This window comes from Otolemur garnettii, unplaced genomic scaffold (genome assembly GCF_000181295.1).
Source record: "Otolemur garnettii isolate 467f Iridium unplaced genomic scaffold, OtoGar3 scaffold00013, whole genome shotgun sequence".
In the NCBI taxonomy this organism is placed as follows: Eukaryota; Metazoa; Chordata; class Mammalia; order Primates; family Galagidae; genus Otolemur; species Otolemur garnettii.
The window spans coordinates 11,028,681-11,042,256 of record NW_003852408.1 but is presented as its reverse complement, the minus strand read 5'-3'; the positions used below and the strand labels follow the sequence as shown (position 1 = coordinate 11,042,256).

The window sequence follows — 13,576 nt, the reverse complement described above, 5'->3', positions numbered from 1 at the left end:
AGGAATGAACCCACAAGGGCTATTGTAGAGTCACATGATTCGCCAAGTCTACCCAGCCACAATCAAGTTAAGAAAAGAGTCAGACCACAGCTGCTTCAATTGCAGGAAAGAAATGAATTCTAAGACTACTCAAGCAAGCAAGGACTATTATCCAAAAAGTCTAACCTGTGTTTAGTGTCAAAACAGCAAAATTAGGTTAAATTTTCTCTCTAAGGTAATCTGGAAACACTAAGGTTTAGTTAGAAGACGTTTATACTGGTGGGTTGATTAGTACAGATTAATAGATTAACCACTTCAATGCCTCTGAAATACTGATTATATTTTACATTCTTCAAAGCATTAGACCTATTTTTGCTGGAAAGCCATGCTTACTTTTTGAGCTTAAAGAGTCAGCATGCCTGGGACTCAAAATCCTCTTTCAAAGAACTTTTGCATTGTATAATTTTAAAAATTCCTTAGCAGTCCTTAGGCAGGAATTTCATAGTAATCACAAATGGAAGTAGAAAAATAAAAGACAGGTTAATTCAGGAATGAAGCATGAAAGAAAGGGGATATATGCAAATCGACTTCTTATACAAATAAGCAAACTTGCTTCCAGCTTAGGGCTGATTTCGGATAATATCCTTTTTCTTCCTTGATGTATATAAAAAAGCCTTTTAAAATTAAAAAACAAAGCCAACACAAATAGGATGACAACAGTTATAGCCACCTATCTTCATCATACCTACTTCTGGTCTAAATAATTTCTACACAACTGGATGTAGATAAAACACTTTCATCTAGATGTCTGTGTTATTTTTTCATATTATAGCTATTCAAACCCAAATACAATTTTGTCTTTGTGCAAAGGCCGTGGCTTGATTTTGCCCTTGGAGAAGCAGAGATTTTTGCTGAGCAAAGGGACGATTGAATGAAAAGATACCTTCTACTGAATTTCCCAATGAAACTGTGTCAGGAGCAGGGACTATAGTTCTATTACTGACCCCTTTCCTTTAAGGGAGCAGTCATTGCCCTTTGAAAGGGGAACCTGTTGAGACAAGCTAAACATATTGGGGTGTTTGCAAGGGGGGATTTCAAACACTATTCAAACAATAGTCAATTGTCACAGAAATATTTCAACTTATCCTCTTGGTAGATGAGAACAATTTGGATAAGCTGAGCTTTAACCCCCTGGTTCTGTCTGCTGGCTACTTTAATTTGCTAACAGTCACATGAACTAACTAAATCCCTAGTCATCACAAGGGCTGATTATAAACTTTGAGTTCCTGCTCAAGAAACCAACATTTGGGAGCTACTCTGTAAGCTTCCAGAAAACTTGCATGAAAGTCAAAGACATTGTGTCCAAACTGCATGTTACTGTGGCCAGCCAGAGGCTGCTTTCTGCCATCTGGGCACCTTGTCCCGACCAAGTGCCCTAGGCTAGTTCCCCTAAGGGGCAGCAACCCACTTTCTGGGTGTCCACGGCAAGGAAGTCTTTGACAAGGCCAGCAAACACCCCTTCTCAGACAGGTTGGCCCTGTTAAGAGTACCCCCATTGCAGAAGGCCCCAGCAAGTTCTGGAACCAGCTAGTTCTGTACCAGCTTTCACTCCCAGGCTTTGTGTGAAGACCCCCAGTGCTCACTTAGGCTTTGATTCTTCTGGGAGGGGTCCAGTTTCCCTTTGGTAGGCTTGCCCTGGCTCTTTGAGTTTCTTGTGTTTAATTACATTTTTTGGAGGTGGAGCAGGGAGAGGAAGCCAAATAAACAACAACAACAAATTACCTACTACAAATGGCCTTGGCATATACACGATGGGAAAGTTACACTGAATAATGAACAGGCATTATAATAAACCCAGTATTCACAAGACTGTCAGGCAGCTCCACATCACCAAACACTTGCTTTATTTTGCTCAAAATATGTTACAGCTCATCCTAAGCAAAAGATCTGTCTTCTTTTGACTTGGTTTCTCTATTTCTGTTTGAGTTCTTTGCAAACAGTTGAATGAGGAGATGGAGGCAGTGGTGGTAACCAGCCCTCGCCTGCCCCGTGTGTGTTAATAATGGTGCAGATGTACACTTGACTTGAGGGCTTGATGACTGCAGGGAGGAGGAAGCTGATGCACTCACAGCAGAATTGCAAAGGTGTGTCGCTGAACAAAAAATGTTGAAATGCTGGCCCACACCCACCTGTGACTCCTAAAGTCAACACAGCTTCTAGACACACAGAATACAGCACACAGGACAGTCTTTGAAGTTAAAAAAACTATGTAACACTGATGGTACCGGGACTGCGCTTCTTTCAAAGAAATCAATCTGATTTCTAATGCATCCTGACTTTTAGTAATGTGACTACTGTCAAGAAAGGTGCCTGTGAGGGTACGATTCAGACTCTAAAGATGGGAGAGATGATCTCCCCTGTATGAAGAACAGCCTTCTCCAGGGCTACTCCACTCCCACTCCCAAATGAGAATGATAGGCGCACTTCCTGCCACCTTGGGAGCAACCATATAGCTGGGAGAACCCTGCTAGAAGGTTCCGGACAAAAGGCCTTTCTTTGTGAGACTCCCTTCTCACACACCAGTGTGACACTCCATGTGTTTCACAACTTAAGGAAATAAAATGTACATAAGAACGGCCCTGGGCAGGGCCCTGTATCCTACTGGTAATTCTTATTGGGTCAGTCTAATCCGGATAAGCAGAGACTCAATTTCAAAACTCAGCCCAACTCTTTCTCTTGAAGGATATCTTCATGGATCATTCTAATTGACGCCTTTAAAAGAATACCTGAAAGGATGTTTTAAAAATGGCCATAATTAAAATAAACTGTATACTATTTACTACAGAAGGAGTTTATGGCCAACTGTAGTCACAGTGTGGCTCGTACCTATAATCCAAGCACTTTGGCAGGTTGAGGCAGGGGTTCTAGACCAGCTCAAGTGAGAGCCCCATCGCTACAAAAAATAGAAAAATTAGCCAGGTATGGTGGCCTGTGGTCCCAGCTACTTAGATGGCTGAAGTAAGAGGAGCCCAGGAGTTTGAGATTGCAATGAGCTATGATGGTGCCACTGCACTCTAGCCCTGAATGACAGAGCAAACCCCTGTCTCAAAAATAAAAATAATTTAAAAAAAAGAATTTGTGTAAAAACATACCTACTATTAGTAAAGTACTGGGGTTCTAGTTCCTCATAGGTGGCTTTGGAAAATTTCTCTGCACTGGTTGTAGCGCTGTTGCCATACCTGATTCTGTTTTGATTTATTTGTCTTCCTGGCTTAATCTCCATTCAGCCCTGCTCTAGTGGAATGCTCTGCTAACTCCAGAAGATTCTGAGCCTCTGTAGCTGCAAGTGCTCCAAGTTCTAACATGGGTACCTAGACAGGATCTCCCTGCTCAGATGAAAAATTGCCTCTTGCAGATGCCTGATAACAGCCTAAATTGGCTGCCTTCACTCATCTGGATGCAGTAGCTGGGGTTGTGTGAACTTCTCTACCATTTAGTAAAAAGGGAACAAACAACGTCTAGGCTGTGATTATCCCTGGAACCCATGGTCAGTTTGTTAGCTCTGCCTAAAAATCTCAATAGTCAGTAACTTTTTGATTTGTTTTTCTTTTTTCTACTGTTTTCTTTGTTCTAGGCACAATTAGCTGCTAATTTAATTATATGCCTACACTCTAAACAGCCTTTCACCTCTGTGTGGTTTTACCTCCAGTTACTTTCCCTCCCAAGAAATAGAGAAAAAAGGTAAATAACTTATACCCCGCCAGTAGACAGAACTGCTCTTCACTTGAGCACCTACATGATTTAATTTTTTTAATGACCAGAAAGAATATTACTCACAGCCTCTGATCCAAACATGTGTGGCGCTGGCTAATTTCTACCTAGCTGGGATTGAAACTTTCCCCATCATTCTGGGATCCTCAGACCTTTTCATTCCTATCAGGTTAAAAAGAAACAAGTAGCACTTTTATCTCCCATGGATCTTGTACTAGGCAAGGGGATCCACAAATGACTTTTGGTTCTGTGTACTTTTGGTGTAGGCAGTAGGCAAGTTCCTTCCAAATACTGGTCCTCAGCCAATATTAATCAGAACCATGCAGGAGGTTATTAAAAAATTCAGATTGCCAACTCCAAACTATTGAGACATGACCTTAAAAACGTACATTCGTAATTGAGAGAGGACAGCTGAGAAGGGTGAGGTCTAGGAGAACAGATCTTCTCCAGGAGCCCACAGGGATGCACCTGCAGGGTCCTCTCCATGGTGACTCAGCTCTTGGGAATTTGTAAACTTAACTTCCTGGAACTTGGAAATTTCCCAGTTCTATGAAATCCTGTCATTCTATAGGGGCTGGAATAGTATCTCCCACTTGATTCAAACTGGCCAGTGAGAAGGATACCTGTGGGGTGGAACTTTTGGCTGTCAATAAAAAGGGAAAGACCAAGCCAGTCAGGGAATGTGGCTTTTTGGAATTCTTCTATGTGTAAGCTCCAGCTGGTGAATAAGGCCCTTCCTTTTATAAACGTGGTGTTTGGGTGCTATTTCTCTCCGTTGGGCCCTGTCTTCCTGTAACATAACAAGCAACTCAAGTGGTTCTGATGTACAAACTCACTTTTGGAACCACTCGGGCTCATCATCAGACAGAAAAGCCCAGAAAGCACAAACTCATCTCAGGCCATCCTTACACCTACAAACAGTAACAGCCGCGTGTTGACTTTCTAGAATAGATCCAAATTCCAAACCTGAATAAATATCATTGCCTCTTTCTACTACTCTAAAGCACCCATCTACAAGATAATACAGCATCAATCATGGCAAATCAAAGGCACTTTCCCCTTTAAATATAATCTTCAAGTACACTTTACTCTGGGGTTTTCCTTATCTTCCTTTTGCAAGTCTGAAGTGATAGAGAAAGATTTTTGGTAAACATTCCAAATCATCATATCAATGGCACATTCCCTTGAAATATCTTCTTTCACCAGTCTAGTGCAGAAAGAACTTCCCAGCGATCAATGTCTCCAAATGGCTAGAAGATAGCCGGCCATCAAGAAATATCTAATGATTAGTCTGACTCATTATCAGGGGGAAAGGGACCAAAGTCCTGCCCTCTTCAGCCTTTCAAAATCTAGCCCCACCCCTTCTTCAACCCCAGGGCGAGGCCCCTAATCCAGTTCCCAGCTCAATGCAGGCTCATTCCTCCCTTCCCAACTTTATTTATCTACCATTTATCACGTTCCTCCTGTCCTTGGAAACCTTTCCTGGTAGTTTTTTACAATCTTTGGGAAAGGATTACTTCCTATCTTATACATTTTGACACCCAAAGAGCTAAAAGGCACCCTGTGGGTGACCTATTTATTCCAGTTAACTATTAGTATTTTCTAGATACAAAAACTGAAGTGGGAAAGCTAAGGAACTTGTCTATGATCAAATAATGAGATGCTTTCAGAGAAAAGATTATAAACTTTGGACCCTACTGTGCTGTACTCCTCTCCTCAGAAGATAGCAGGTCTTCTGGAAACTTGGGCTTAAGTAAAAATGACTTTTAATATGTCTCCTAGTGGCTATCATCCTCCCACTCCAGCCGCCCTTGAGCGAATACCTACCATAGGAGGACGCTCTAGAGGAGACCATGGAAACCTTGAAAGATTACTGCCCAAAACTCCCATTAAATTCTAAATTAGAAAATTCCTCTCTGGAGTGTACTTTGGCCCCGTCTCTATCTCTGAAAAGAGGTTATTTTACCCTTCGTTTAGAAGGACTGGAAGCATAATGTTAGAATCTGCACCAAGCTGGAATAACCAAGTTGCGCTGGAAGACAGCAAAGAATTGTGCTTAACAGGCCTGGTCAGCAGCCAGACTTCGGGGGATGAGTCCAGGCTTCTCATTTATTAGCTGTGCAACTCTGGGCAAGCTGTTTAGCTTTTCTGAGCCTTCGTCTTTTCTGAAAAGAGGATGATGACAGTCACTTTTCCACCAATTTTTGGTAGCATAAACAGTGAAATACCAAAAATAAAGTGCTTAGCACAAAGCCAAATTCTCGTCAGGTGAGTGCATAGCAACCTCAGCATAGTCAATTAATACCAGGAAGGGGCGGGGATGCAGCGATGAACCACTCCCAGCAGGGAGCTTCAGGTACATTTGTGAACTGTTGTGAACATTCTTTCTCCCAAGTATTTAATCACTGATTCATACATTTCAATGGCAACTAGGAATCAGACTCAGTTTTAGTCTCTAAGAAGACAAACAAGGCCCAACACTCATGGAGGTTGCATTGAGATTAAACAGTTAAATCCAAGGATGCTGGAGGTCTATAACATCCTTATTCCATTCCTGTTTCCGATGCTCCAAAACTTCACTTGAAGCTGCACTCAAAGCAAGCTAAACATCACTGTTAAAAACAGTCTGTCATTTTGCCATCACCCACTGTTCCTGACTAAAACCCAGAATTACACAGCATGACTCACTTTATCAAAATCTCGGTCTAGGAATTATTAGATTTCCAAAATGGATCCATTTTTAAAGTGGACAAAATGATCCAGAACTAAGCACATTTAAAAAGGAGGCGCTAGACATTTTGAAAGAGAGCTCCAAAAAAGTTCCCCCAAAGTAGCAGTAGAATCATCCACAGACTGTCCTTTTGAAGGATTGAAAGTCTCCATATTTGCCCTTTTTAAAAAAAAAAAAAAAATGTGTGGTGCTTTTAGAACTACACAGACTCTTTTGTGTGAGTCCACTGCCCAGCAAAGCCGACACAGCGCTGGCCATGCAGCAAGCACAAAATGAGTAATTTATTGTGAATCGAACTAAGAACCTAAAACATACATACTGGGATGAAATAGCTGTGGGAGAAGGGTTGTAAGTCTTCTGTTTAAGACACAGATGAAAATCTCCTTAGGGACACAGGTCTACCTGTAATTTATTTCTACATTATTCTTGTGTGTAATATTATTTTTGGCATGTTAATGTATTGTCAAAGAATTCCAATCTAGTGACATGACAAAAGTTATATTTCATTTCTGAATGTAAAAAGTGTGAAAATCAATTGAATTATATATCAATGACATGCTATAAGGGTAACCAGTATATTCTGGGTAATGTCACATTTTTGGAATGATTAGCAGCCTAGAGCTATTAAATTAATTGCTAGAATTTTATCCTCACTATTATAATCAGTTGGATTTGCTGAAGGGGAGATAAAAACTTAAGGCTCTCTTTTTTTTTTCCTCAAAAGAAAGAGTGATTTGCCAGAATCCACATAATTCAGAAGATTAACTTTTTTCTTGGCACTTGACTGAATACATAAGTTTATGCTGGCAAATAAAATAAGTGCTGAAAGTTGAAGTCACTCTTTGATCTGGTAAATAAACTTGCAGAAAATTCAGTTTCAATTACTTTTTAAATTTATGACATATCCAGTATTGCAATAAGATGGTGGCAAATGCCGGTTTCTTTCTGAAAATGTATGATATAGGGTGGCACCTGTGGCTCAGTGAGTAGGGGCGCCGGTCCCATATACCAAGGGTGGCGGGTTCAAACCTGGCTCCAGCCAAACTGCAATAAAAAATAGCCAGGTGGCAAAATGAGACTCTTTTGTCTCTAAAAAAGAAAGAAAGAAAGAAAATGCATGATATATTCTATGACTGTGCTTCAAAAATCAATGGACAGCTTATAAACAAGCAAAACCATATCAACATTTTTACTTTCTCCTTTTTACATTCATTTCCTCATTCACTTTATTTTATTTTATTTTATTTTTTATTTTTTATTTTTTTGAGACAGAGCCTCAAGCTATCCCCCCTGGGTAGAGTGCCATGGCATCACGCTCACAGCAACCTCCAACTCCTGGGCTCAAGCAAGTCTCCTGCCTCAGCCTCCCAAGTAGCTAGGACTACAGGCACCGCCACAACGCCTGGCCATTTTTTGGTTGCAGCCGTCATTGTTGTTTGGCGGGCCCGGGCTGGGGATTTGAACCCGCCACCTTAGGTGTATGTGGCTGGCGCCTTAGCCGCTTGAGCCACAGGCGCCGAGCCCACTTTATTTTATTTTATTTGAGACAGACTCTCACTTTGTGGCCCCCAGTAGAGTGCTCTGGGGTCATAGCTCACAGCAACCTCTAACTCTTGGGCTCAAGTGACTGATTCTCTTGCCTCAGCCTCCCAAGTAGCTGGAACTACAGGCACCCACCACAACACTGGCTAGTTTTTAGAGGCAGGGTCTTGCTCTAGCTCAGGTTGGTCTCAAACTCATCAGCTCAGGCAATCCACCCACTTCAGCCTCCCAAAGTGCTGGGATTACAGGCGTGAGCCACCACACCCAGCTCCTCATTCACATGGAGTGCCAAGACTGAGTAGGACTCTGAGGGCTATTCTGTTTTAGGCATGACAGGGGATGCAAAGATAAATAAAATATAGATTTACCTGGGAAGAGTATAGGTTCTGCTGCAGAACTGCAATATACGGTCGTATAGGTTGTTCACTGAACAAGAGTATCTAACTGAAGGGGAAAGTGGGGTCTCATAAACAACTTAAACTCTTCTCACCAAGCTTAGGGACCTTGCACAGGGCCACAACAATCCAGTAATAGTAGCAGTAGTAACAGTAGTGAGAGCTAATATTTATGAGTGATTACTACGTCCCAGGCATGGTTCAGCTGTGTTTACTGTATTTACCTATTTAATCCATACACTACTTTGATGAAGTAGGCACGTTACTATCTGCACTTTATATAGAAGTAAAACTGAGCACAGAGAAACTAATTGATTTGCCTGACATCAAACAGCTAGTAAGTGGCAGAGCATTTATTCACTAATACTATACACTCTGTGTCCTGAAAGGCAAGATAAAAATATCATTAGAAAGTATAAGTAATATCAAGAAATGCAGTCAAAATACGCGTGAGAGTTGGAAGGGGGAAGAAAATGGTCCTTTAGCAGGACCTTGTGGAATGTGTAAAATTAAGACCAGCAGGAAGGCTCCTGGGGGGTAGGGGGGTGCACTGCATTGAAGAAAGCACCAGGGCTGGATTTTAAAGCTATGGAGGAACATTGATAAAAGAGCTGGGAGAACCTTCTCTCGGGGAGTCATATCAAAATGCCAGTGGTGGTTTCAGAGTAGGAGGGCGCCCATGATCATCAGTCAGGTTTCAGAAGATTTGTAATCCCCCTGCCTAAGGAAGGCTGGACGGATGTGGAGGAAGGGGCAGACAGAGGGGAGATTCGCCACCACACCCCAATACCACTTTGTGTATTTGCATTTGTGCATGCTTACAGGCCAGTTCCTGAATTTAGTTCAATAAATTCTCTCTATTAAAAGCAAAGTAGCCACCACTCCTCTTGTTGGGATTACTCACAGATCCATGTGTAAAACAAACTGAATATATATCCAATTAGTGTAACTAGAAAATCAAAAAAAGCAGTTGTCACACCATCAGACAGAAGTAACAGAATCACTAGGTAACTGAGATAATTTGGTCAGTTCAATTGAAATGATCAAACATGACACTTCCATCTCTCTCTCCCTCTTTCTCTCACTCTCTTTTGAGACAATCTCACTTTATCATCATGGGTAGAGTTCTGTGGGATCATAGCTCACAGCAACCTCAGATTTTTGGGCTCAAGTGATCCTCTTGCCTCAGCCTCTTAAGTAACTGGGACTACCAGTGCCTGCCACAACACCTGGCTAGTTTTTCTATTTTTGGTAGATAGTGGGAGTCATGCTTTTGCTCAGGCTGGTCTTGAACTCCTGAACTCAAGTAATCCACCCTCCTCAGCGTGCTAGGATTACAGGTGTGCGCCACTGCTCCTGGCCAAACAACACTTCTGATCAAGTTGGGTTTTGTCCTACTTTTTGTATTGATACGATTTTTTTAAAATTTGAATTTACATTTGAGAATACAACAAAGCCTTCTGGACCGAGTCAGCATAGCACAGGATGGAGAATCACAAGAGTTTTCATTGACTCTGTGAAGTGGGAAAGGCAAGTACTGTTGAATTACAATAACCTCAGAATTTAACCAACTGCAGTGATTATTCCAGTCTCTGTCCAGTGAGATATACCTGTCGGAGCTCCTCGTGCTGTGTTGTTTCTGCTTAGATACTTTCTGTGATGTGGGGCTTACTGCTTATCTCTGATGGGGTGGCCGTCCAAGCATGTACAAGTCTCCCTGACAGGCAACAGAAGAATTTCTAGAGAAACGGATGTAGGACCAAATCAGAGTCCAAAGTGTGATAAGAGAACTAGGTCTTCGTTTAGGACATCAGTCGCTCAAAACTTTCAGCTAATGGGAAACAGCAGCCAGAGGCACCCACTGTGTCAGAGGCAGGTAGATGGGTGAGCCACATTCAAGTTCCTAGTGGTTCAGAACAAGATTCTGTGGGATTGAGAAATAGGGTGCAGCTCCCTAGGGGAAGGGAACGGCAAGAGCTCATTCATAGAGGATTTCAGGGTTACAGCCAAATGCGCTGGTCCCAGTGAAGAACAGGAATGTTGAGCCAGGAAGGAACCAGGAGTAGCTGTTGTTTCTGGGCCAAGAAAGTGAGTGGGAAGCAGTAACCCCACAGGCATGTGGATGGTAATACTCATCCCAAGCTAAACAGGAGTGCAATGCACAATAGCTATTGAAGCTTTTATCCAGTGAGTACGTGATTCTGAGGTTACCAACAAACAGTTTCCCTTGGTCTAAACCTGTAGGAGAGAGGAAATGACAGATGCCCCAGCAGAGTAAAACTCTTTTTGACTTGGGTATCTGCAACAAGGGGACAGGGAATTAGTACCAGGATGTTACCAAATGTAACTTAAAGTTGACTTGGTACCTAGCTGTGTTTCTTTCTTTCATTTTCCCCACGTTTCACAATGAATAGTAAAGTGTGTTAATAGGAAAAAAATTCAAGGCCAGCACAGTGGCTCACACCTGTAATCCAGCACCATGGGAGGAGGCCACAGTTGGGAGATCACTTTAGCTCAAGAGTTAGAGACCAGCCTGAATAAGATTGAGATTCTGTCTCTAAATATACCCGGGCATTGTAGCAGGCACTTGTAGTCCCCGCTACTGGGGAGGCTGAGGCAAGAGAATCTCTTCAGCCAAAGTTTGAGGATGCTGTGAGTTGTGACACCACGGCACTCTACCCAAGGTGACAAAGGGAAACTGTGTCTCAAAAAAAAAAAGAAAAAAAAAGAAAAATATTCAAAAAATAACATGGTTTTATTTTTTTTTTTATTGCTAAAAGAAGGGTTATAGAAAGGAGAATAAATGTTTTTTAGGGTGATGAAAATACATCCATGGTTTCACCATCCTCAGAAACCCTCCCCTGCTTCTAAATGACAAGATCTTCCAGGTCAGAGCCCGGGTGTCCCAGAGCCTTTCAGTGAGCGAGGGGAGGGAAAAGAAAGAGGGCAAGTGAAAGAGAAAGGGTGAAGCACTTTCCCTAATCTGCTCACACAATTGAAACAATAACTTGCAAGAAGTTTGTTTTTAAAAGAAGGTACAAGTTTTAAGTAAATTATTAATAATATCCCAAGGTGATTAAGTAGGACCTGGGCAATAAATGTATGGAAGTTAGCACGAAGATGACCCAGTTTCAAGGTGGTAAGCTCTGAAAAGTAACAAGATGAATTTTAAGGTCTCAGAAACAATTGATTACACAGCAATCGATGTATTCAAACTTAGGAGCAAGGAGACTCAGCCAACTCTATAGGGATTTGATTGAACTCAGGCTTTCCGTATGTGTAGGTATTTTCAAGTCTATACTTCGTTCATGAAGTCATTTTCCTTTCCAGTTGGCGAAATCCTAAAGGTGTTCTGTAAACTTGTAAGACAATAGAATCTACGCAATTATAGAAGAACAACTGGTCGCATCCAGCCCCCACTCTAACAACGTCTTTTTGAAAGGCAGCTTTCCTCTGGGTTTCAAAAGCAGTGATGCCCCTGCTCTCAAAATAGTGAGAGGGAGAACTTGCAGTAGATTTAAAGGCAATAATTTGCATCAAGCATCTGAAATACATAATCCTTTACATTAAAGGGTAGCTGCCAACAGCTGTCACAGGTAGCCAAAGGATCCTAAATTTGTTTAAAAGAAGCTTTAACATTAATTGAGTTTTCAGAATGAAAAGAAAGGCTTTGATGGTAAAAATCTCACGAAAGTAGATCCTCAAAAGAAGGTTCCTCACATACAAGTGCTAATGAGTAAAACTACCTCTACTTTGGAGTTCATTTCATTAACGAGTACTGCACAGGAATTAACACAGAATGACCCTATATGTGTATGCTATTTCTCATTATGCTTATTTCAAGTTCAGTAAGCATACATCTCAAAACCGAACCCTTTAGTATGTACTGAAAAAAATGCATATTTTTCAACTCGGCAATTATTTGAAAATAATTAAGGCTATGGTTTAAGGTTTGCCGAGGATATTCAGGGCACTGTTGTCAAAAGCACCAAACTGAAAACAACTTAAATGTCTAACAGTAAAGGATAGCTGAAGATACTGTGGTCCATTCAAAGAACAGACAACTCTGCAAGCCATTAAAAAATAATGTTAGGAAGTTGTATCTATTGATCTGGAAAGACATTATGATCATGCTGCATGATCATTAAGTCATTGTGTGGTGTATGTGGGGTGAGTATGTGTGTTTGTACATCAGTGAAAGTCTGGAAGTGTAACAGGCAAAATGATAAGCATGGCTCTCATTATACACGATTTTGCCCATCTTTCTATTTGCCTATATTCCACTTTTTTTTTTTTTTTTTTTGAGATAGAATCTCAAGCTGTCACCCTGGGTAGAGTGCCTTGGCACCACAGCTCACAGCAACCTCAAACTCTTGGGCTTAAGCGATTCTCTTGCCTCAGCCTCCCAAGTAGCACACAACACCCGATTCTCTTGCCTCAGCCTCCCAAGTAGCGCACAACACCCGATTCTCTTGCCTCAGCCTCCTACCCGCCACAACACTCAGCTATTTTTTTTTGTTTCAGTTGTCATTGTTGTTTTAGCAGGACTGGGCTGATTCAAACCTCCCAGCCCTGGTGTATGTGGCTGGCGCCCTTACCCACTGAACTATGGGCACTGCCCATATTCCACATTTTCTACAAATAACATGGATTTGTGATTTTTTTTCTAAGCCAAATAACCTCATGATCTACAAACTCCCTTGAACACAGCATCAATCATATTTAGAAACCTCAATTAGAAGGGTTTTCTATTCTATACTTAGCAACAATGTACACAATAAAAACAGAGTATAATTAATGATAGATCTAGCTATGTTTTAGTCCAGTGAAGTATTAATCATCTGAAATAGATAAAAGATTTATAGATATAATGCATCTCTATTTCACAGAAGAGGGATACAAGGGCGCAGAGGGATTAAGTGATTTCTCTAAGACCCACACACCTAGAAAAACCCTGGTCCCCAGGGCAGCAGATTTAGGACACCAACTATCTTTGTTGAGGCTGACATAACAAAATACCATACACTGGACTACTTGAAAATAATAGGAACTGGTCGGTGCAGTGGCTCACATCTACAATCCTAGCACCCTGGGAGGCCAGGATGGGAAGATTGCTTGAACCTTGAACTCAGGAGTTTGAGACCAGCCTGAGCAAGAG

The 13,576-nt window shown here is 41.6% G+C and overlaps 1 protein-coding gene across 1 annotated transcript in view; it reads right to left on the bottom strand.

Moving 5' to 3' along the window:
- The window catches only part of EPHA4 (EPH receptor A4), a 138,135-nt gene that overhangs the window by 98,062 nt on the left and 26,497 nt on the right, over positions 1–13,576 (bottom strand). The window lies entirely within an intron of this gene.